The 530-nt window shown below is 38.1% G+C and overlaps 1 protein-coding gene across 1 annotated transcript in view; it reads right to left on the bottom strand.

Moving 5' to 3' along the window:
* The window catches only part of LOC109333935, a 3,929-nt gene that overhangs the window by 2,708 nt on the left and 691 nt on the right, over window positions 1-530 (bottom strand). The gene's annotated exons all lie outside the window — the stretch shown is intronic.

Genomic DNA, 530 nt, shown 5'->3' with positions numbered 1-530 from the left:
GAAAATGAGTTAGAAAGCGTTTTAGAAAATTTCAACGGTTGAATATGTTCTTGACATACTCATCAACAACATACTTAAGTCTCATCAACATCCATTGGTTGAATGTTGAGAGATTAAGGATTGAAGATGGAAGAAGCAATGAGAAATAATAGGAAAAGATGAAGAGAGGATTTTTACCTTCTCTTTGAAAATGAAAGAGTGTGAGAGTGAAGTGTGAAGTGTGAAGGGTTAAGGAGAGAAGGGAAATCAGATTTCCCTCTAGGCAATCATCAAAAAATCTCCTAGGGTGGCTAATGATGATTTCATGAGTTTGAGTGATGCAAGGTTTGCTTTATGGAAAAGGAAATTTCACATCCCAACGCGAAATGACCACTTCGCGGACGTGTGCGATGACATGCTAGAGTATTATCGGCCAATACTCGATCGGGTATTATAAATCGCCCGATTCTAATATCTGATTAGAATTTCGGATTTCGGCAGTCCGAGTGAAACATATTTAGAAAATAGGTATGGGTGTACTCAGGGTCTAT

This window comes from Lupinus angustifolius, chromosome LG19 (assembly GCF_001865875.1).
Source record: "Lupinus angustifolius cultivar Tanjil chromosome LG19, LupAngTanjil_v1.0, whole genome shotgun sequence".
Taxonomy (NCBI): Eukaryota; Viridiplantae; Streptophyta; class Magnoliopsida; order Fabales; family Fabaceae; genus Lupinus; species Lupinus angustifolius.
This window is presented reverse-complemented; position numbering and strand designations above follow the sequence as displayed.